A 24363-nucleotide genomic window follows, 5' to 3' on the forward strand; every position below is an offset into this window, starting at 1 on the left:
GAACACTACTCCCAATGAATTAAGCTCCATCAAAGCGAAACACTAGGAGTCGGGAGATATTGTTTTGATTGCTTCTCCCACATATATTTTTAATTGATATACATTATGAGTGAGCTTGCATGTGTACATTGAGGACAATGTACAACTTAAGTGTGGGGGGGAGTTTCATAGTGCACACATCATTTCTATTGTTTTTGATTGATATATGCTCACATAGCTAATGGCGGTTCACCCTAGTTGCAATGATTGTATTCTTAAGTTTATGAAAATTGTTAACATTGAATGTTTTCATGCTCTAGTTCTTGCTTGAATTTGTAGGAATTTTTGCCCGATTTACACTTAGTGCACTACTCACTCTTTGAACTCTATTGGAAACTCATGTTCGATGTTAAACGGACTAGTTAGGTTTATTTTTCTTGTGCTAAAAGTTTTATTGTTTATTTGAATTGTTGGGCGGAAAGAGCTACCACCTATGAAGTATGAAGCTACTCTCACAAGTCGGATATTAGTCATGCCCTAATGAGAGAAAGAGATTTCTCATAGGATGAGTGAAAGCTACCACCCGGGTAGAAAGAGCTACCGCCTCGAAAGTGTGAAAGCCACCTTAGCGGCCGCTTTGGAAAGGGCTACCTTAGAGGATGTGTGAAGCTACTACCATCTTCTAAAATTTTTATCACTTATGTAGATAAATAAGTCCCTTGCACTTAGAACTTTGAGGAGTATAACTGGGGGTGTTTTGAGTGAGTTCACACACTTACACGAAATTCGGGTTTGTTATCCTTTTTGTTTCATGTTTTTAGCTAGAGCATTGATTTTTCGTATTTAGTGTTGAAATTTCCCTTACTTGTAGAATGCTATCTTTTGTATACTTTGGTGAACCTAAGGCCAAGCACTTTTCAATATTTTTCTTCACGGATGCTAGAATGTTTTAATGTTTGCTTGAGGACAAGCAAAAGCTTAGAGTGTGGGGGAGTTTGATAAGTGCTCAGTGTGATATGAATGACGAAGCGTTCATTCCTTATAGTTGAGCATTACTTTCCTCGGTTTTTACATTAATATGTGTGTTTTTATGTTACTTTTACGCAGGTAGGGTTGTGAGGTCGAGTATGAAGGAAATGGGCCAATGTGGATCATAATGCACCTATTTTGGAGGAGATCTTGTTAAGGTTCAAGCGAAGACATAGGTCGGGGTGTGAGATGCTAGAGTGTGTGCCAACCTCCTCGCATTCGAGTGAGACACATCTATTCGGAGGGGCACAAAAGGCAGTCACGCTCGAGCATTCCGACTTATGCATATAAGAACAAGAGCCGCGCCAACATGTACATCATTGAAGAAGCAAGTGATTCACGATGTGAATGTGTGCCCGTTTGCGTTACCCGATGAAAAGTATGGAATTGGGAAGTTAATCGAGTTGAAGACTACGAGCAACACTATTCACGAGCGGCCGAGAAAACTAGAGAAAGCGAGAGAATCCACACGGGCGTGTGGAAATTGTCCACGCCCGTGTGGAAATTCTACGTAGCGTGTATACGTCCACGCCCGGTGGAGTTGCCCGATTCGACCCCTATTTAAAAGCCCGATTCAGCTCGATTTTTGGTATTCTTTTCTCCATCTTTTCCCCAACTTGTGAGAGGACTTGACTAGGGTTTTGAGGGGTATTGGCCAAGGTTTTGGGGAAGTTCTACGGCTCGACATCGTGATTCCATTAGGGAAGAAGGTTGGTAGGGGACCTTCGATCGAGGCCTATCCTATCCAGGACGAAGGAATCTTTGGAGCGACGAGTAGAGGACTCTCCACAAGACCATCAACACGATCATCGAGGGGGTTTCTTTATGGATTCATTGCTTTTACATTCAATTTCTTTGATTGTACTAAGCTCCATGGAGAGCTAAACCCCTAGTGGGTACTTCGGATGATTGTGAACCCTAGGATGTATTCGTTTCATTGAACTTCTTTATTATCTTTGTCAATAAATTGATGTTTATTGTGAGTTCTAACCTTGAATGCTTGATTGTATGAACATTTCCCCTAGAGTACCACTAGGGTTGAGAGTTCTTGTTGGTAACCTTGTGAGTGGTGACACACCACTAGCGTTAGACAAAGCTAGGTTGGAGAGGGTTGAGAGGGTGAGTCGAGAGTGCAGGGCATCCCCTTTCCCCTCGGCGTGATAGATTCTACCTCCGTTCCTCGAGTTCTTTGCAGCCATAATGGAGTGAATGGTCTAAGGGATGAACCTCCAGCTGGGGCCTAGTTGCGCGTGCAATGGGTGAAGCGTTGAGAGGATCTTAGTATCTAGGGCTTAATTGTGGCTAGGGACCTTCCTTACGGACCAAAGGGGTAGGTCTATATTTAGGGAAGAGATTTATGACTTGGACTCCCTAGAGCTCATTGCAACTCTGTCATGCGAGTGCGAGGTGTTGAGATTGTTCGTTTTCTCCTCCGGGACATGTATAGAGTTAGGCATAGTTGACCTTAGATTTGGGACTATGTATGTAAGGTTTCCACGACTCACCATTGCATTGATTAGGAAGCATAATAGAGAGTTCTTGCACTTGAAGTGATCATCCTAGGTGTAGCAGAGCACTGTAGCAACATCGTAGCATGTCTTTGTGGCAGCCTTGTTCACGAGCCGGTAGAAATTGAGAAGCGAGAGAATCCACACGGGCGTGTCGAAATGATCCACGGCCGTGTGGAAATTCACTGCGTCTGCGTGTACCATCCACGCCCGATTAGGTCGCCCGATTCTAGCCCTATTTAAAGCCGATTCAGCCCCGATTTTTGGTATTCTTTTCTCCATCTTTTCCCCAACTTGAGAGAGGGCTTGACTAGGGTTTTGAGGGGTATTGGCTAGGTTTTTGGAGAGGTTCTATGGCTCCGACATCGCGCGTTGGTTAGAAGAAGGTTATTGGGAGAGTTTTAAATCGCATCGATCCGATGAGGTGTATCCTAGGCGGACAAAGGATCCCTTGCGACGAGTAGAGGACTCTCCACAAGACCATTGACAGGACCATCGAGGGGGTTTCTTTATGGATTCATTGCTTTTACATTCGATTTCTTTGATTGTACTTAGCTCCATGGAGAGCTAAACCCCTAGTGGGTACTAGGGTGATTGTGTACCCTAGGATGTATTCGTTTCATTGAACTCCTTAATTATGCTTTCAATAAATTGATGTTTATTGTGAGTTCCAACCTTGAATGCTTGATTGTATGAACATTTCCCCTAGGTGACACTAGGGTTGAGGAGTTCTTTGTTTGGTAACCTTGGGAGTGAGTGACACACCACGGCGTTAGACAAAAAGCTAGGTTGGAGAGGGTTGAGAGGGTGCATAGTACCACGGCGTCCCCTTTTCCCCTCCGGCGTGATAGATTATACCTCCGTTCCTCGAGTTCTTTGCGGCCATAATAGAGTTAATGGTCTAATGGGATGAATCTCGGCTGGGGGCTTAGTTAGCGTGCTGCATGGGTGAAGCGTTGAGAGGATCTTAGTATCTAGGGCTTAATTGTGGTTAGGGACCTTCGCCTCGGACCAAAGGGTTGGGTCTATAATTAGGGAAGAGATTTATCACCTGGAATCCCTAGAGCTCATTGCAACTTTATTCGAGTGCGAGATTGAGAGGTTATTTAATCTCTCCTCCGGGAAATGAATAGAGTTAGGCATAGTTGACCTTAGATTTGGGACTATGTATGTAAGGTTTGCACGACTCACCATTGCATTGATTAGGAAGCATAATAGAGGTTCTTGCACTTGAGCGATTATCCTAGGTGAAGCATCATCCGAGTACCCAATCTTTATCGATTGCCTTACCTCCTCCTTACTTTTGCTCTCTTACTTATTGCTTTTAATTGTTGAGAATTGAATCATTTTCACACTTATCATTGTTGATATTCCACATACCTAAGAATTGAATTAAGTGTCTTTACTCCCTACTCACTGTGGATTCAATACACATTCACAAGGGATTATTACTTCGACAAACCCGTGCACTTGCGTGATATACGCAAGGGGATCTTGTCATATTTTTGGCGCCGTTAAATGGGAGCTAGGCGTTTAGAGATATTCCACATTGTCTTTTTTCTTTCTTTTTGGTGCGAGCTCCGGGTTATGACCGAGGGAATCCATCAATATTGATTGAAGGAGACCACGAGCTTGAATAGTACACTTAGAAGAAAAGGGAAAGAACTGTGCAGAAACAGACATAATCCAGTTTGGTTTGGAAGTAGAAGGATCTGAAAAACATGGCGAGAACAAAATGAGCAACAACAAACACTATCCGATTATGCCGGACCTTCGGGTGTTGGGGACACAATCGAGTATTGTCGTCCCCCAATTACTGACTCAAAACTTCGAGCTAAAGCCGGCATTCATCCATATGTTGCAGCGATCCGCACAATTCAGCGGTTTTGGCCGATGAGGATCCAAGCAGATCACATAGAGAGCTTCCTCGAGGTGTGCGACATCTTTGAAGATTAATGGTGTGATGGATGATGCCATCAAATTGAGAGCCTTCCCATTTTCCTTAAAGGGGAAAGCAAAGAAGTGGCTATACTCATTACCTAGAGCATCAATCACTACATGGGAGGAGATGGTAGAAGCTTTTCTAGCCCATTATTTCCCTCCCGGAAAATCAGCAAAGCTTAGGAATGAGATCTCATCCTTTGTGCAGTTGAATTAGAGTCTCTATTTGAGACATGGGAAAGGTTCAAGGAGCTCCTGCGAAAGTGTCGGCAACACGGATTTCCTGAGTGGATGATTGTCAAACCTTCTACATTGGTTTGAACCCAAGTACAAGGCAACTCTTAGATGCGGCGGCAGGAGGTACCTTAGGTAGCAAGACTCCCGATGAGGCTCGTCAATTGATTGAGGAAATGGGGTTAAATAGCTACCTGTGCAACGCTAGGGAAAAGAACAAAGTGGCCGGTTTCCATGAAATTGATGTTGTAACTTCATTGGCGGCCCAAGTGGAGAGTTTGAGTAAGAAGCTAGATCTTATAGCTTCGAATAGAGTTGCGTCCGTGACCAATTGCACAGGTTGTGGTGGAGGACATGCTCCCTCTGATTGCCCAATCGTCATTGGTGATGTTTCTTGATTGAGAGCGTTGACTTTGTAGGTAATGGCATAAGACCTCAAGGGAATCCATACAGCAACACCTACAATTCAGGTTGGAAGAATCATCCCAATTTTTCATAGAGTAATCAAGGACCACGAGAAGACCATGGGGCCATCGGGTTTCCAACAATGACAACAAGCCCCTCAAGTGGAAAACAAAATTTCGGGGCTTGGAAACCCGAATAGCCAGTTTGGAGAAGCACTTGGGTGAGATTTTTTTCAATCGGAAAATACAAGGTTTGAATCAGTCGAGGCTACACTTCGCAATCACACCGCCTCATTGCACAACCTTGAAAATCAGGTGGGTCAAATTGCGAAATCTCTCTCCGAAAGGCCACATGGAAGTTTACCAAGCAACACGGAAACCAATCCTATAGAACATGTGAAAGGCGATCACTTTGAGAAGTGGTCGTGAGGGTTGAAGGGAGGCTTCCGGTGAAAAGCCGAAAGAACACGCACCCGAGGTTGTAGAGGTTGAGGAAGGGAGTAAACAAAGAGAAAGAGGTGGCACCCCCACCATTCAAGCCAAGAATCCCTAACCCCTCTAGATTGAAGAATGACCAAGGGGATGAACAATATAAGAAGTTCACTGTGTGCATTCAACCAACTCCACATCAATATTCCTTTTTATAGAGGCATTGGCTCAAATACCTAAATACTGCTGAAGTTCACGAAAGACCTATTGACCAACAAGAGGAAAATTGGAGGAGAGTGCTTCAGTGGTGCTAGATGCTTCATGCTCGGCGGTGTTGCAAAAAGAACATGCCGAACAAGAAGAAAAGAACCGGGAAGCTTCATCATTCCGTGTAACATCGGCAACTTAGGTGAGGAAATGGCATTGGTGGATTCAGGGGGCAAAGTATCAACGTCATGCCATATACTTTCTTCAAAAAGCTAGGATTAGGGAGAGCCTAGGCCTACTCGGATGACTTTATAATTGGCGAGACCGAGCGATACGACATCCGAGAGGCATCATTGAAAGACGTGCTTGTCAAGGTGGACAAGTATATTTTTTTCGGTTGACTTTGTAGTGCTAGATGTCGATGAGGATCGCGGATGTACCCTTGATACTTGGGAGACCATTCTTGCGGACTTCAAAGCATTGATTGACATGGGACGAGTGAGAGCTCACATTGAGAGTTAGAGATGACAATCTCACATACCGCCTTGCTGAAGCCATGCGGCATTCTCTTGATTTCGATGACACTTTATACTTTCTAGACACTACTGATGAGCTTGTTGATGAATATGTGCAGGAAATGTTCAACCCGGATCCATATGAAGGTTTGTTCGATCAAGAGGAGAGCAATAAAGAAGTAATGATGCTTGGTTCGACTGGAGAAGAAACATCTACCCCGGGGATCTTGAAGACGATGCTCTGGAAAATGAAGAGGGCTCGGAGATGCCACGAGCAGCTCAAAAGATTGTTGGAGACGTACATGAGCCAAGGAAGTTGGACGAACCATTGCTAGGTGGTCCAAAGCCCGAGAGTACACCCTCTATCCTCCAGAGACTTTGCTCATCATGGTTTCAAGCCATGGGTAAGAGGGCAACCTTCATTTATGAACCCCCGTGACGTAAGAAAGATACGTCAAGCTTAGTGACGTTAAACAAGCGCTTCTTGGGAGGCAACCCAATGGTTTCTTGTTCTCGCACCTTTTAATTTAGTTTGTTTTCATGAATAAACTGTTAAGTGTTGGTGTTTCAATTTTTAAGTGCTTGTCTTTGTGATTTTTGTTGTGGGTTTTTAAAAGAACTCATTGTGTGTTTTGTTGAGAATTGTTGAAGTTTGGTTGTTTGAGTTCTATTTCATGTTTTTATATGGTAAATTTTGCATAATATAGCATTCTCTGAGTGTGTAAACATTTTTCGAGAATAGTTACTGCGAGTCTGCAGGGTTTTTCTAAGTCGTCGAGAGAAAACACTGCAGGCGTGTGGAATTTCCACGCGCCCGTGGGTGTATCTTCTGAGCTCATCCAGAGAGGACAGGGCGCGTGCGGTGCCCCTCGTGAATGACCATGCAGGCCCGGGCGCATGCCCATGGGTAGTCCCGCACGGGCGTGTAAACTCCTGCATAGTTGGGCGATTTTTCCCGAGAGCACAGCAGGCGTGGACTCGCCCACATGGGCGACCTTGTGAACTCCACACTGAGGCGTGGGTAATTTCCGCATGCCCGTCGCGAATCTCTGCGAGGTGTTCCCTCCATCCCAAGAAGACACGGGGCGTGCGGGCTGCCCACGCTGAGTTGAGCATGTAAATATCCACGCCCGTGGGGAAATTTCCGCTGCAGGCGTGTGTAGGACTGATATTTTTCTCGGATGTCCGGGGAAGCCACGAGGGCGTGCGGTCGCCCTTGTGGAGTCCGGGCGCGCAGGCGTGTGTAATTTACGCACCCCGTGTGGATGCATGAGACGCCAAAAAGTCATGAGTTACGTTTAAAAGAGGATGATTGCTCCCCCCCTTCACGAATCCTTTTCACTTGAAAACACTCTCACAGTACTATCTGAGTCCATAGTGTCAGTTTGGTAGGCTTTTAGCAAAGTTTTCCGGCCGGATCTTCATTTTCTCACTTCTCCTCGTCAGTAAATCCCTTTTCATCATCTTCTTCGTCAATTCATAGTTTCTATCAATTAATCTGGTTAATAATGCTTCGTTTCTTCAATTGGAACAATGATTTATGTTTAGAACGAAGTTAGAAGTATTATTAAGCTGTATTTTTGGATTGTTGATGCGTGGCCGTGCGGTTCTCACGCCACGTGGATCCACACGGGTGTGCGGAAATTCCACACGACCGTGTGGATTTCTGTAGCATTGTTTTATCAACTTGTTTGATCAATTTCGTTTAAATTTTGCAGATCATGGTACCTAGGTCAAAAGAAGCAAGCTGATAAGAGGCCACGTGAGTCATCCCTTGAGCCCGAGGGCATGCGATTTGCGATTCCCGAACATCAGGTCCGTTATGAGCATTTGTCGAGACTCTGTTTCGGACAAACTCGATTTTTGGACACGACTATACTGCGGGAGCTTCAGCAGGGAGATGAGTTTTCCAATGAGATCGAGGATCTAGTTTCAGAAGGTGGTTGGTGGCGATTCTTTGAAGATTAGAGAGCCCGACCATCCGAGTGTTTTACCTTTGGAGGTGCTATCCTCGTTCGAGTTTGATAGAGCGTATTCGAGCTTCGGCGGTTTGGACACCATTCGATTCGAGTATTTGGACGCCACCATAGCTTGAGCATTACTGCGTTTTCCGTACTACTTGGCTTATGCGAGGAGGCATTCACGGATACAGAGGGTATGCGCGGTTGCCCTCACGATTATCCACGGAACCTTGACACCGAAAAGAGCTTACAGAGTACTATGTGGTCAAGGTCAGTACGAGCCCGGGGTGTCCAAGGCCACGTGCCTTTCTCGACCTACATACAGATATTTGCACGCCATCATGAGTAGGTCGGTGAATAGCAGTGGTGACAGTACTGGTGTTTTGAGCCGTCAAGAGCTGCTGTACTTGTACTCGATGGTAGAGCACGTACCGATTTATTTAGGGCACATTCGGCGAGTACATCGAGACACCGGGGACACTATGCTAGGGCTGGAGCAATCTTCTCGGGCCCCCTACATTACGAGATTAGTGCTGGGCATGGGTCTCTTGGATTCGATTCGCGGGGTCGAGAAGACGAGTGTACCCGCTCCCCTGAGTTTATAGACTATGCGGATGATGGGCATGGTCCGCAGGGCTCGGACAGGGGTCTTTGCTTTAGTCCTACCAGCCCCAGAGATGGTCGAGGATGAGGGTGATGAAGCCGAAGCATCTCAGCCCGCCCCCGAGCCTCAGCCAGTATCGATGGAGACCGAGGTACCTCCAGCGGCCGAGGAACCACCCCGGTGCGTATGTTTTCACCATTTTAAGCCAATGATTGCTTTGAGAGGCTCGAGAATGCTATAGGAGTGGTTGAGCTGAGGTTGCGAGATTCGGACTCGTGAGCCACTCATTATCTGAGTTCATGGCACGTTTTGACATATTACAGCGAGATCCTAGAGCGAGGCGTTGCCTCATCATTTGTCCTACGGCTGAGGACCCTTGAGTCCCGTCGGTTCCTCCAGTACCTCCATCCTCGACTCCGAGCACGGTGGACCCACCATGTGCTTCCACTTGACGCGGCAGCACACGGGGAGCCCGAGGCGACTCCGACACTTGACTTTTTCTTTTTACTTTTCGTGCATTTTTACTTTATTCTATTTTTCTTGTTTTTAGACTTGTTCACTCGAGAAAAGGATTTTTTTCCTTACGAGTTTATATTATATTGCATTTACCGAGTTGTCTTCATTGCTTCATCTTTTATACACTCGAGTTATTTTTGTTTTTCTTGAGCTTCACTGAACCCGTCGTGTATGCGTGCAGATGGTCTTGTCATTTTGGGAATTGAGACTTAGTCATGGGCATGGCCAATGTGCTTCGGCACTTGGCCGTGTGAGCTTCACAACCCGTTGGAACACTACTCCCAATGAATTAGCTTCATCAAACGCAACACTAGGAGTCAGAGGAGTATTGTTTTGATTGCTTCTCCAACATCTATTTTTGAATGATATATTTTGAGTGAGCTTGCATGTGTACATTGCGGACAATGTACAACTTAAGTGTGGGGGGGAGTTTCATAATGCGCACATCTTTTCTATTGTTCTTGATTGATATATGCTCACATAGCCAATGGCGGTTCACCTTAGTTGCAATGATTGTATTCTTAAGTCTAGGAGAATTGTTAACATTGAATGTTTTCATGCTCTAGTTCTTGCTTGAAGTTTTAGGAATTTTGGCCCGATTTACATTTAGTGCACTACTCACTCTCTGAACTCTATTGGAAACTTATGTTCGATGTTAAAGGGACTAGTTAGGTTTACTTCTTTTGCTAAATTCAAAAAAATAATAAAAATAAAAATAAAAATAAAAAAATAAAAAAATAAAAATAAAAATAAAAAAATAAAAAAATGAAAAAGAAGGAACAAAAATAGTTTTTATTGTTTATTTGTATTTGTTGGGTGGAAAGAGCTACCACCTATGAGTATGAAGCTACTCTCTACAAGTCGGGATACTAGTTATGCCCTAATGAGAGAAAGAGCTATCTCATAGGATGAGTGAAAGCTACCACTCGGGTAGAAAGAGCTAGCACCTCGAAAGTGTAAAAGCCACCTTAGCAGCTGCTTTGGAAAGGGCTACCTTAGAGGAGGTGTGAAGCTACTACCATCTTTTAAAATTTTTGTCACTTTTGTAGATAAATAAGTTCCTTGTACTTAGAACTTTGAGGAGTATACTTTGGGTTGTTTTTAGTGAGTTCACACACATATCTGAAAGTCGGGTTTGTTGTCCTTTTTATTCAAGTTTTTTTAGCTAGAGCATTGATTTTTTTCGTATTTAGTGTTGAAATTTTTCCTTACTTGTAGAATACTTTCTTTGTATGCCTCGGTGAACCTAAGGCCAAACACTTTCAATATTTTCTTCATTGATGCACAGAATGTTTTAATGTTTGCTTGAGGACAAGCAAAAGCTTTAGTGTGGGGGAGTTTGATAAGTGTTTGTGGGATATGAATGCGAAGTGTTCATTCCTTATGTTGAGCATTACTTTTCTCAGGTTTTTAAATTAATATGTGTGTTTTTATGTTACTTTCATGCAGGTAGGGTTGTGAGGCCGAGTATGAAGGAAATAGGCCAATGTGGATCATAATGCAGCTATTTTGCAGGAAATCTTGCTAAAGTTCAAACGCGAAGACATAGGTCAGGTGTGAGATGCTAGAGTATGTGCCAACCTCCTCGCATTCGATTTATTCACATACGAACGAGAGCTTCACCAACATATATATCATTGAAGAAGCAAGTGATTCACGATGTAAACGTGTGCCGTTTGCGTTACCCCGATGAAAATATGGAATTGGGAAGTTATTCGAGTCGAAGCATGTGCAGCACTGCGACAATGACATAGCATGTCTTGTAGCGACCTTTCATTCATAGGCTGTCGAGAAATTAGAAAGCGAGAGAATCCACGGGCGTGTGGAAATGATCCACGACCGTGTGGAAATTCCATGCAGGGCGCCTATACAGTCACGCTGGTGGAGTCACCCGATTCAGCCCTATTTAAAAGCCGATTCAGCCCGATTTTGGTATTCTTTTCTCCATCTTTTCCCAACTTGATAGAGGCTTGGCTAGGGGTTTTGAGGGGTATTGGCTAGGCTTTTTGGGAGGTTCTATGGCTCCGACATCGCGTGTCATTTGGAAGAAGGTTATTGGGAGAGCTTTGACATGCGTCCAAATATGCGTGTATGTACCGCAAGTGCACGGGTGTCAAAGTAATAGTACCCGGTGAGTGGGTAGTCGAATCCACGAGGGAGCAGGGGCTACTAGTACTAACTTCTTCTACGCTTTCTAACCAAATGATAAATGAAAAGGTGTGGTGATCTAATGTGCGAAGAGATGAACACGGAGGCGAATATGCAAGGGTAAAAATGGAAGGAGAATCTCAATCGATAAAAGTGGGATATTCGGGCGATGCTCCCACTAGGATTGAGTATGAGGTACGGATAAGCAAAGTGTTTCTATGATGAGTAAGTTAAGTCGTGGAAATCCAAACATAATCGGGTCTATCTCTATATCACCGATACTAGTCCCCCTCGAGGTCCCGGTGGAGAAATCGCTCAATCTCAACACCTCACACCACATATAACACTAAAGCACTCTAGGGATTCCAAACTGTGTATCCAATTCCTAAAGATTGATCCAACCCTAATTCCCGGCGAAGGTCCTGGCGGAGAAATCGAGCAATCTCACGACTCCCACCAAATATGGTTGCATAGAGCTTAGGGAATGGAGATAGAATACACCAATCGGAGGGAAAGGGGACACTTCACTATCTCGACTCACCCTCTCAACCCTCTTCAATCTTGAGGTTCTAACCCTAATGTAGATCTCTCTCCCACCAAGGCAACAAATCATGCAAACCAAATAACCATAAGATAAATAAGCCAAGCAAGCATTAAACAATCAAGAATGAAACTTAATCAAACTCGGATTAAATAGAAACACTAAGCAAATCCACAAAAAGATGAGAATCCTAGGGTTCTGAAGCCCAAATACCCTCTAGGGTTTTTAGCTCTCCATGGAGCAACATACAAAAACACACCATCAATGAATGAAAGTACATTAAAACCATAGAAATAAACCCCCATATATATGAACTGATGGCCTTTATGGAGAGCTTCGACGTCTTGAAGGACCCACTCCGAAGCTAGGTTCACGGTGGCTTCCTTGATGCTATGACGGAGGAGGAATCGATCAAAGTTGGTGACGAGCGCCTCCAAAGCCGCAAAGACCTCCTCTCCAAACCCTAGCCGTCTCACCCCTCAAGAGCCGCACAAAGATGAGAAAAGAATAGGGCAAAGCGACTGTTTATAGGCCTTAGATCGCGTCGTCAGAGTGCCCTCACGCAGGGTGTGGATTTTTCCCAGCGCCCGGCGTGGGCTGCAGAAATTTCCCCGCGGTGGCGGCAGATTTTCCAGCAGCGGCTGCGTGAGCAGTATTTTGGCTACGGGTGAAGTTACTACGGTAAGATTTCTCCGAGTACTTTTCACGGACGCGGTCCAAACACTCTTCTCTTGAGGCCACATAGTCCGGGCACATGTCTGTGATGATGCAGCTATAAAACTTTTTCTTCATCGGCGTATCTTTGAGAGGTCTTGCAATCTTCACAAAGAGAAGGAACATGAAGATGTGGCTGCCTTTGTGCCCTTCCAAATAGTGAATTGACTTGAATCTTCTTGGAAGTTGTCACACATCTCCATATTTATGAACTGCTCTCGTGTCTTGGTCCTTGAATTGAACAAGAACTCCCAACATTGTGTCTTTATAGCCTATCTTTGCTTCCTTTTTACTCTTCAACGCATTCACAACCTATATGCATAAAAGAACACTAAATACACAATATGAGACATAAACCACAGTAAAAATAATGCTCAATGCATGTAAAACATATATAAAAAATATGTCTACTCAAGCACTTATCAAGCTTTCATCGGCATCGATCTGGCGAGGTGTATCCTAGGCCAGACAAAGGATCCCTTGCAACGAGTAGAGGACTCTCCACAAGACCATCGACACGACCATCAAGGGGGTTTCTTTATGGATTCATTGCTTTTACATTCGATTTCTTTGATTGTACTTAGCTCTATGGAGAGCTAAACCCCTAGTGGGTACTTGGGTGATTGTGAACCCTAGGATGTATTCGTTTCATTGAACTTCTTTATTATGCTTTCAATAAATTGATGTTTATTGTGAGTTCCAACCTTGAGATAGCTTGATTGTATAAACATTTCCCCTAGAGTGACACTAAGGTTGAGAGTTCTTATTGGTAACCTTGTGAGTGGTGACACACCACGGCGTTAGACAAAAAGCTAGGTTTGAGAGGGTTGAGAGGGTGACTCGAGGAAGTGCGGTGGCGTCCACTTTCCCCTCGGCGTGATAGATTCTACCTCCGTTCCTCGAGGTTCTTTGCGGCCATAATAGAGTGAATGGTCTAAGGGATGAATCTCCGCTAGGGAGCTTAGTTGCGCGTGCAGCTGGTGAAAGCATTGAGGGATCTTAGTATCTCACGAGCTTAATTATGGTTAGGGGACCTTCCTTTGGACCAAATGGTTAGGCCCATAATTAGGAAGAGATTTATCACTTGGAATCCCTAGAGCTCATTGCAACTTTATTCGAGTGCGAGGTTGAAAGGTTATTTAATCTCTCCTCCGGGACATGAATAGAGTTAGGCATAGTTGACATTAGATTTGGGTCTATGTATGTAAGGATTTCCATGACTCACCATTGGATTGATTAGGAAGCATAATAGAGAGTTCTTGCACTTGAACCGATTATCCTAGGTGAAGCATCATCCGAGTACCCCATCTTTATCGATTGCCTTACCTTCTCCTTACTTTTGCTCTCTTACTTGTTGCTCTTAATTGTTGAGGGATTGAATCATTGTCACACTTATCATTGTTGATATTCCACATAGCTAGGAATCGAATTAAGTGTCTTTCTCCCTACTCACTATGGATTCGATACCCGCTCACCGGGATTATTACTTGACAAACCCGTGCACTTGTGGGATATACACAAGGGGATCTTGTCAAGTTTTTGGTATTTCGTTGCGGGGAGCTAGGCATTTAGAGATACTTTGCACTTTGTTTTTCTTAGCAATTTCACCACATTCTAATTCATATCTTCTTATTCTATCATCATTACGATTGTCTTTTTCTTTCTTTTTTTGGTGTAGCTCAAGTTATGACCGAGGAATCCATCAATATTGATTGAAGGGACCACGAGCTTGAGCGATACACTTAGAAGAAAGGGAAAAGAACACAGGCAGAAACGGCATAATCCGGTTGATTTGGAAGTAGAAGGATGCGAAAACATGGCGAGAACAAAATGAGCAACAACGAACACTATCCGATTATGCGGACCTTGAGTGTTGAGGGACACAATCGAGTATTGTGTGTCCCCCAATTCTGACTCGAACTTCAACCTAAAGCTGGCATTCATCCATATGTTGCAGCAGTCCGCTCAATTCAACGGTTTGGCCGATGAGGATCCAAACAGTCTCATAGATTGTGATAGGTGTCGAAGTGCACGGGCTTGTCGAAGTAATAATCCCGGGTGAGCGGGGTCGAATCCACAGGGAGTAGGGAGTGAAAATACTTAATTTGATTCTTAGCTATGTGGAAGATCAATTGTGATAGGTGTGAAATTGATTCAATTCTCAATAATAAAATCAACAAGTGAAAGAGCAAAATTAAGAAGAGGGTAAGGCAATCGATAAAGATGGGGTACTCGGATAATGCTTCACGTAGGATAATCGCTTCAAGTGTAAGAACTCTCTATTATGCTTCCTAATCAATGCAATGGTGAGTCATGGAAATCCTTACATACATAGTCCTAAATCTAAGGTCAACTATGCCTAACTCTATACATGTCCCGGAGGAGAAATCGAACAATCTCAACACCTCGCACTCGCATAGAGTTGCAATGAACTCTAGGGATTCAAGTGATAAATCTCTTCCTAAATATAGACCTAACCCTTTGGTCGAGTCGAAAGGTCCCTAGCCACAATTAAGCCCTAGATACTAAGGTCCTCTCAGCGCTTCACTCCATTGCATCGCAACTAGGCCCAGCGGAGGTTCATCACTAGACCACTCACTCTATTATGGCGCAAAAGAACTCAAGGAGCGGAGGTAGAATCTATCACGCCGGAGGGAAAGGGGCGCTCATGTGCCTCTCGACTCACCCTCTCAACCCTCTCAAAGCCCTAGCTTTGTCTAGCAGCTCGTGGTGTGTCACTCACTCACAAGGTTACCAACAAGAACTCTCAACCCTAGTGTCACTCTAGGGGAAATGTTCATACAATCAAGCATTCAAGGTTGGAACTCACAATAAACATCAATTTATTGAAAGCATAATAAAGAAGTTCAATGAAAAGCGAATACATCCGGGGGTTCACAATCATCCAAGTACCCACTAGGGGTTTAGCTCTCCATGGAGCTTAATACAATCAAAAAAATCAAATGCAAAACAATGAATACATAAAAGAAACCCCTCGATGGTCGGGTAGTCGATGGTCTTGTGGAGAGTCCTCTACTAAAGTGGTCCAAAAGATTCCTTCAGTCCGGTATAGGGATGCGCCTCGATCGAAGCTCCCCTACCAACCTTCTTCCTAATGGAATCACGATGTCGTAGCCGTAGAACTTCTCCAAAACCTTGGCCAATACCCCCAGAAACCCTAGCCGAAGTCCTCTCACAAGTTGTGGAAAAGATGGAGAAAAGAATACCAAAATCAGGGCTGTAATCGGCTTTAAATAGTCTTTGGAATCGAGGCGTGCAGGCGTGTATGATGTCACACACCCACGTGGAATTGCCACACGGGGAGTGGATAATTTCCACTGCACTTTGTGTGGATTCTCTGTTTCTCTTATTTCTCGGTTTGAGTGCGCTATAGTACTTTGCTACGAGTGTTTTTGTTCTGACAACCTTCTACGGTACTATGACGGAAATACTCCCGAATTCCATACTTTCATTGGGGAGTAGCATAAGCGGGCTACGTTTATGTACGTGAATCACTTGCCTCTTCAATGATGTGCATGTTGGTGGATCTCTTGTTCTTATATGCATAAATCGAGAATGTTCGAGTGTAGTTTGCCTTTGTGCCCCTCAAATGAATGTGCTCACTCGAATACGAGGAGGTTGGCACACCTCTAGCATCTCACACCTGACCTATGTCTTTGCGTTTGAACCTTAGCAAGATCTCTTCCAAAATAGGTGCATTATGATCCACATTTTCCTATTTCCTTCATACTCGACCTCACAACCCTACTGCATAAAAGTAACATAAAAACACACATATTAATGTAAAAAAACACTGAGAAGCGTAATGCTCAACATAAGGAATGAGCAGCTTTGCATTCATATCGCACAAGCACTTATCAAACTCCCCACACTTAAGCTTTTGCTTGTCCTCAAGAAACATTAAAAACGATTACGTGCATTGATGAAGAAAATATTGAAAGTGCTTGGCCTTAGGTTCACCAAGGTATACAAAAGAAAGTATTCTACAAGTAAGGAAAATTTCAACACTAAATGCGAAAATATCAATGCTCTAGCTAAAAACTTGAAACAAAAACGACAACAAACCCGAATTTCGTGTATGTGTGTGTGACACGTCCGAATATGCGTGTGTAAACCGCAAGTGCATGGGTGTCGAAGTAATAATTACCCGGTGAGTGGGTGAGTCGAATCCCACGAGAGCAGGGGCTACTAGTACTAACTTCTTCTCGCTTTCTAACCAAATGATAAATGAAAAAGGTGTGGTGATCTAATGTCGCGAAGAGATGAACACGGAGGCGAATATACAAGGAGTAAAATGGAAGGAGAATCTCAATCGGTAAAAAGTGGGGTATTAGGGGCAATGCTTCCCCTAGGATTCAGGTATTAGAGTACCCGGATAAGCAAAGTGTTTCTATGATGAGTAAGTTAAGTCATGGAAATCCAAACATAATCGGGTCTATCTCTAGAACACCGATACTAGTCCCCTACGAGATCGGTGGAGAAATCGCTCAATCTCAACACCTCACACCACATATGACCCATAAAAGCACTCTAGGGGATTCCAAGCTGTGTATCCAATTCCTAAAGATTGATCCAACCTAATTCCGGCGAAGGATCCTAACCCCCTACAAGGTCCGGCGGAGAAATCGAGCAATCTCACGCCTCCCACCAAATATGGTTGCATAGAGCTTAGGGAATGGAGATAGAATACACCAATCGGAGGAAGGGGACACTTCACTATCTCGACTCACCCTCTCAACCCTCTTCAATCTTGAGGTTCTAACCCTAATGGAGATCTCTCTCCCACCAAGGCAACAAATCATGCAAACCAAATAACCATAAGATAAATAAGCAAAGCAAGCATTAAACAATCAAGAATGAAACTTAATCAAACTCGGATTAAATAGAAACACTAAGCAAATCCACAAAAGATGAGAATCCTAGGGTTCTGAAGCCCAAATACCCTCTAGGGTTTTAGCTCTCCATGGAGCAACATACAAAAACACACCATCAATGAATGAAAGTACATTAAAACCATAGAAATAAACCCCCATATATATGAGCGGTGGCCTTTATGGAAGCTTGGCGTGTTGAAGGACCCACTCCGAAGCTAGGTTCACGGTGGCTTCCTTGATGCTATGACGGAGGAGGAATCGATCAAAGTTGGTGACGAGCGCCTCCAAAGCCACTAAAGACCTCCTCTCCAAACCCTAGCCCGTCTCACCCCTCAAGAGCCGCACAAAGATGAGAAAAGAATAGGGCAAAAGCGGCTGTTTATAGGGCCTTAGATCGCGTCAGTCCAAGTGCCCTCACGCGCCCGTGTGGATTTTCCACGCGCCCGGGTGGGCTGCAGGAAATTTCCCGCGGCGGCGTGAGCGATGAATACGCTGCGATGTCTGCTACGGTGAAAGCGGCTCACGGTGCTTTTTCCAAAACGCGATCGAACACTCTTCTCTTAAGGCCACATGTCAGGGCACTGCGTCCATGTGATGCGCTATAAAACTTTTCTTCATCGGCGTATCTTTGAGAGGTCTTGCAATCTTCACAAAGAGAAGGAATATGAAGATGTGGCTGCCTTTGTGCCCTTCAAATGGTGAATTGACTTGAATCTTCTTGGAAGTTGGCACACATCTCCACGTTTATAAAAGCTGCTCTCGTGTCTTGGTCCTTGAGATTGAACAAGAAGTCCCAACATTGTGTCTTTATAGCCTATCTTTGCTTCCTTTTTTTACTCTTCAAGGCATTCACAACCTATATGCATAAAAAGAACACCAAATACACAATATGAGACATAAACCACGGTAAAAAAATGATGCTCAATGCATATAAAACATATATAAAAAAATATGTCTACTCAAGCACTTATCGAGTGTGAACTCACTCAAAAACAACCCAAAGGTATACTCCTCAAAGTTCTAAGTACAAAGGGACTTGTTATCTACAAAAGTGACAAAAATTTAAAAGATGGTAGTAGCTTCACACATCCTCTAAGGTAGCCCTTTCCAAAGCGGCCGCTAAGGTGGCTTTCACACTTTCGAGTGGTAGCTCTTTCTGCAGTGGTAGCTTTCACTCATCCTATGAGATAGCTCTTTTCTCTTATTAGGGCATAACTAGTATCCGACTTGTGAGAGTAGCTTCATACTTCATAGGTGGTAGCTCTTTACACCCAACAAACACAAATAAACAATAAAACTATTTTGTTCCTTCTTTTCATTTTTCAAAATTTGTTTTTTTTTTTTTGAGTTTAGCACAAGAAAATAAACCTAACTAGTCCCTTTAACATCGAACATGAGTTTAATAGAGTTCAAAGAGTGAGAAGTGCACTAAGTGTAAATCGGGCAAAAATTCCTAAAAATTCAAGCAAGAACTAGAGCATGAAAACATTCAATGTTAACAATTCTCCTAGACTTAAGAATACAATCATTGCAACTACGGTGAACCGCCATTGGCTATGTGAGCATATATCAATCAAGAACAATAGAAAAGATATGCGCATTATGAAACTCCCCCACACTTAAGTTGTACATTGTTCTCAATGTACACATGCAAACTCACTCAAAATATATCATTCAAAAAAATAGATGTGGGAGAAACAATCAAAACAATACTCACGACTCCTAGTGTTGCGTTTGATGAAGCTAATTCATTAGGGAGTAGTGTTCCAGCAGGGTTGTGAAGCTCGCATGCGACCAAGTGCCAAAAGCACCTTGGCCGTACCCATGATTAAGTCTCAATTTCAAAGAAGACAAGACCATACTGCGCACACATGAGGGGATTCGGTGAAGCTCAAGAAAAAAACAAAAAAATAACTAGAGTGTATAAAAAGATGAAGCAATGAATACAACTCGATAATGCAAAATAACATAAACTCGAGAAGGAAAAAAATCGCTTTACGGTGAATAAGTCTATAAGATAAAAGTAAAATGCATGAAAATAAAAGGAAAGTCAAGTGTTGAAGTCGCTCTCGGGTTTTTTCATTTCTTTGAGTGGAAGCATATAGTGGGTCCTCGCAGTCTTTGAGGTCAAGGATGGAGGTCTTTGGAGTCTTGGCGGTGCTGAAGAGTCCTCGTTGCGGGGACGAATCTTTGAGAGTAACGTCTCGCTTTAGGATCTGCTGTAATATGTCAAAAGCAGCGCCATGAACTACGTGTCTTGGTGGCCTCCAGTAGCCCTAATCTCGGCAACCTCGGCTCGGACCACTCCTATAGCATTCTCGAGCCTCTCAAAGCGATCATTGGCTCGAGAAGGTGAAAAGCTACTCCCCTTGCTGGAGGTGGTTCCTCGGCGACTTGAGGGACCTCGGTGTCCATCGATCTGGTGAGAGGCTCGGGGGCAGGGTGAGATGCTCGGCGTCATCACCCTCATCCTCGGCTATCTACGAGGGGCTGGTAAAACTAACGCAAAAACCCCTATACGAACCCATGCGGACCATGCCCATCAACGCATCATCTCTAGACCCGGGGAGGCGGTTACACTCATATTTTAGGCCCTGTGAATCGAGATCAAGAGACCCATGCCCGAGCACTAATCTCGTAATGTAAGGACCCGAGAAGATAGCTCCCGGTCTAGTGTCTTGTCACGATGCACGATGTAATCAGCCAAGATGTGCCCCAAGTGTATCGATGCAGCGCTCTACCGCCAGTACAAGTATAGCAACTCACGGCGGCTCAAGACACCCGAGTACTATCGCCACGGCCATTCACCGACCTACTCATGATTGCGTGCGAAATATCGTAGGCTGGCGGGAAAAGCGCGATGGCCTTGGAAACCCCTAGGCTCGTCTTGACCACGACCTCATAGCATTCTGTAAGCTCTCTGCAGTGTCAAGGTTCTAGGATAATCAGTAGGTAACTATGCGTACTCCTCAAAATCTGTGAATGCCTCCTAGTATAAGCCAAGTTGTATGGAGAACTGCGTAATGCTCAAACTATGGTGGTGTCCAAACAATACAGGCTGAATGGTGCCCCAAAGCTGTTGAAGCTGCATCCGCTCTATCAAACTCAAACGAGGAGAGCACCTCCAGTGCAAACTCTCGGATAGATGGCACTCTAATTGTCAACAAGCTGCCCGTCAACCCCCTCACGAAACAAGGTCCTCGATCTCCTCGGCGAACTCATCTCCCCTCTCGAAGATCTCGTAATATAGTCGTGTCCGGGGAATCAGAGTGCAGCCGAGGCGGATTCTCGATAGCGCTCATAGCGGGCCTGATGTTGGGAATGAAAATCGCATGCCCTCGGGCTCGGAGGATGACTCACGTGGCCTCTTATCGAGTTTGCTTCTTTGTCCTAGGTGCCATGATGCGCCAAATTTAAACCAAATTATTCAAACAAGTTGATAAAACAATCTGCGAAATCCACGCGGTGGGTGTGGAATTTTCCACTGCCTTGCGTATAATTCACGGGGCGTGAGAAAGCATTGACCGGTATCAACAATCTAACAATACACATCAATAATATCTTTAACTTTGTTCTAAACGTAAATCATTGTTCCAATTGAAGAAACGAAGCATTGTCGACTAGATTAATCAATAGAAATCATGAATTGACGAAGAAGATGAAGAAAATAGAAGATTACCGGCGGGGAAAAAAATGATAAAATAGAGTCGGCCGAAAAAGCGTCTAAAATCACCAAAGCGTGCAATGGACTTGGAGAATGTTGTGAGAGTGCTTTTCGAGGGAAGCGAGTCGTGAAGAAGGATAGAAATCATCCCTTTTTAAAAGCAGAACTCGCGACTTTTAGCGTTACTGTGCATCCACGCAGGATGTGGAAATTCCCCACGCTCGTGTTCCTCACTTCAAAAGCTCCACGTGGCATATGCACGCCCTACATGCGCTCTCATGAAAAACTCTCAGCGACTTAGGCGAGTCTCACACGGGCGTGCGGAAAATACCCTGCGTCCCAGTGCGCCCGGACCCACGAGGGAAAGGCGCACGCCTCAGTGTCTTCCACGGTTATCGAGAAAAATATCAGAGTTGCCCTGCGCCGTGCGGAATATCCACACGGGCGTGGGCATTGACTGTGCCTCAACTCACGGGCGGCCGCTTGCGCTGTGTTTTTCTCGAGATGGAGGGGCAACCTACTGAGTTTCGCCGCAGGCGTGTGGAAATTACCGCCCGTGCGTGGTTCTAGAGTCGCCCTACGAGGCGAGTCGCACCTGGGAAAATCGCCCAGCTTCTGCGGGGAATGCACATGCCCGTCGCGAAAAATTACCCGGCGTGCATCGGTCGCATGAGTGCGTCCACGGGGAAGCCGCATGCCCACATGCCTTCTCCGGATGAGTTCGCGGTACACATCCCGCAGGCGTGTTGAAATTCCACACGCCCGGTGTGTTTTCTCTGGATGACTTAGAAAAAAACCCTCCGAGGCTCTGCGAGAACTAATACGAACATGTTTACACACTCGAGCACTGCCCTATTATTGCAAGATATACCCGGATAAAAAAACACAAAATAGAACTCAAAGCGACCAAACTTACGCCAATTCTCAACAAAACATACAATGAATTCTTTTTAAAAACCCACAATAAAAATCGCTGACACAAGCACTCAAAAATTGAAACACCAACACTTAACAATTTATTCATGCAAACAAAACTAAACTAAAAAGTACGAAAAAGCGATGTAAACACTTGGGTTGCCTCCCAAGAAGCGCTTGTTTAACGTCACTAAAGCTTGACATATCTTTCTTACGGCGGTGGTTCATGAATGAAGGTTGCCCTCTTACCCATAACTTGAAAGCATGATAAGCAAAAGTCTCTTGAGGGTAGAGGCTGCACTATCGAGACTTTGGACCACCTAACAATGGTTACGTCCAACTCCCTTGGGTCATGTACGTCTCCAGCAGGTCTTGGGGCGTTTTCGGTGGTGTTTTGGAGCACTCTTCATTTTTTGGAGCACCTTCTTCATGATTCCCAGGGTAGATGTTTCCTCTCCGGTCGAACCAAGCATCATTACTTCTTCATTGCTCTCCCCTTGGTCGAACAAACCTTCATACGGATCCGGGTTGAACATTTTCACTGTACATATTCATCAACAATCTCATCGGTAGTGTCTAGAAAATACAAAGTGTCATCAAAATCAAAGAGAATGTCGCATGGCTTGACAAAGGCGGTAAAGTGAGCTTATCGTCTCCGACTCTCAGCGTGAGCTATCCACCGTCCATGTCAATCAATGCTTTGGAAGTCCGCAAGAACGGTCTCCCAAGTATCAAGGGTACATCTGCATCCTCATTAACATCTAGCACTACAAAGTCAACCGGGATAATATACTTGTCCACCTTGACAAGCACGTCTTCAATGATGCCTCTCGGATGTCGTACCGTTCGGTCCGCCAATTGTAAAGTCATCCGAGTAGGCCTAGGCTCACCTAAGCCTAGCTTTTGGAAGAAAGTATATGGCATGACGTTGATAATTGCCCCTGAATCTGCTAATGCCATTTCCTCGCCTAAGTTGCCGATGTTACACGGAATAATGAAGCTTCCCGGGTCTTTCTTCTTGTTCGGTATGTTCTTTTGCAACACCGCCGAGCATGAAGCATCAAGCACCACTGAAGCACTCTCCTCCAATTTCCTCTTGTTGGTCAATAGGTCTTTCAGGAACTTCGCATACTTAGGTATTTGAGCCAAAGCCTCAACAAAAGGAATGTTGATGTGGAGTTGCTTGAACAAACTTAGGAACTTCTTATCTTTGGTCATCCTTGGTCATTCTTTAATCTAGAGGATAAAGGGATTCTTGGCTTGAAAGATGGGGGTGCCACCTCTTTCTCTTTGTTTGCTCCTTCTCAAGCTCTCGACCTCGGGTGCGTGTTCTTTTCGGCTTTTTCACTCGGAAGCCGCCCTTCAACCCTCACGGCCCCGCTTCTCAAAGCGATCGCCTTCACATGTTCTCTCGGGTTGGTTTCCGTGTTGCTTGGTAAACTTCCATGTGGCCTTTCGGAAAGAGATTTGTAATTTGCCCCACTTGATTTTCAAGGTTGTGCAAGGAGGCGGTGTGAATCACGAAGTGTAGCCTCGACTGATTCAAACCTTGTATTTGCCGATTGAACAAATCTAGCCAAGTGCTTCTCCAAATCTGTCATTCGGGTTTCCAAACACTGAAAGTCTGTTTTTCCACTTGAGGGCTTGTTGTTGTTGTTGGAACCCCGATGGCCCCATGGTCTTACGTGGTCCTTGATTACTCCATGAAAAAGTTGGGATGATTCTTGCAACTCTGAATAATAGGTGTTGTTGTATGGATTCCCTTGAGGTCTCATTCCATTACCTACAAAGTCAACATTCTCAACTAAAGAAACATCACCAATGATAATTGGGCAATGGGAGGAGCATGTCCTCCACCACAGCCGAGTGCAATTGGTCACGGCCGCCACTCTATTGAGCTATAAGATCTAGCTTCTTACTCAAACTCTCCACTTGGGCACCAATGAAGTTACGCATCAATTTCATGGAGACCCGGCCCACCTTTTTTCTTCTCTCTAGCGTTCCCTTTGGTAGCTATTTAACCCCATTTCCTCGATCAATTCTCGAGCCTCGTCGAGTGTCTTGCTACCCTAAGGTACCTCACGCGCCGCATCCAAGAGTTGCCTTGTACTCGAGGTTCAAACCATTGTAGAAGGTTTGAACAATCATCTACTCAGGGG

At 44.5% G+C, this 24363-nt stretch overlaps 1 non-coding gene across 1 annotated transcript; it reads right to left on the minus strand.

Moving 5' to 3' along the window:
* Positions 1–4632: 4632 nt before the first annotated feature.
* Positions 4633–4738, minus strand: LOC120254023. The gene has a single exon (XR_005534504.1). It is a non-coding gene; the product is annotated as a small nucleolar RNA R71 (small nucleolar RNA).
* Between the last annotated feature and the right edge of the window lie 19625 nt (positions 4739–24363).

This window comes from Dioscorea cayenensis, unplaced genomic scaffold (assembly GCF_009730915.1).
Source record: "Dioscorea cayenensis subsp. rotundata cultivar TDr96_F1 unplaced genomic scaffold, TDr96_F1_v2_PseudoChromosome.rev07_lg8_w22 25.fasta BLBR01000303.1, whole genome shotgun sequence".
Classification (NCBI taxonomy): domain Eukaryota; kingdom Viridiplantae; phylum Streptophyta; class Magnoliopsida; order Dioscoreales; family Dioscoreaceae; genus Dioscorea; species Dioscorea cayenensis.